The sequence below is a fragment of the Propithecus coquereli genome, unplaced genomic scaffold, assembly GCF_000956105.1.
Source record: "Propithecus coquereli isolate 6110/MARCELLA unplaced genomic scaffold, Pcoq_1.0 Scaffold354, whole genome shotgun sequence".
NCBI lineage: Eukaryota > Metazoa > Chordata > Mammalia > Primates > Indriidae > Propithecus > Propithecus coquereli.
Window position 1 is genome coordinate 2,013,099 of NW_012149219.1, and position 625 is coordinate 2,013,723.

Consider the following 625-nt stretch of genomic DNA (forward strand, 5'->3'; position numbering starts at 1 on the left):
AGAGAGACAAGCCCTGCCATTACTGAGCTGCTGCACCAACTGCTTACATTAAAAATTCTTATTATGTTGAAAAATAAACCTTTCTTTTAAAGCCAGTATAGTTGGATTTTCTGTTACTTGCAGCGAAGTGCTTTCCTAACTGACAGATCTTCTCTCAAATATTTTGTTACAAGCGAATAGATCCCCACCCTCTGCTCTTCCTCCTATTATGGACACAAGCACATACTTTTATTCATTTGTTACGAACACCATTTCTGGAAACCCTGTGTTGGTCAGGAGCCCACCCAAATACACACGGGTTAGAACATGCACAGAGAAGAGAGAGAAGCATCAGCTCAGGGACGTTTGCACCACGAGAGAGCAGGGAGTACTTGCTTCTCTGTGCACCCGCTTCTCCTTCCTTCTCCTGCCTGCTGCTTTGGAGATTATTATCAGGTTCACCCATTTAACCGTCACAGCTTGACATGGTTGGACTTGAAAATCACGACCTCGCCTTGTCCCAGACGTGAACCAATCATCCTTGATTCTTGATCTTCGCCTCCCTCTAATGAGTTAGTGGAGTTTACATAACCCTCAGCCTGGTAGTTCACACTGGGCATCATTAAACACTATTACACAGTTTTAT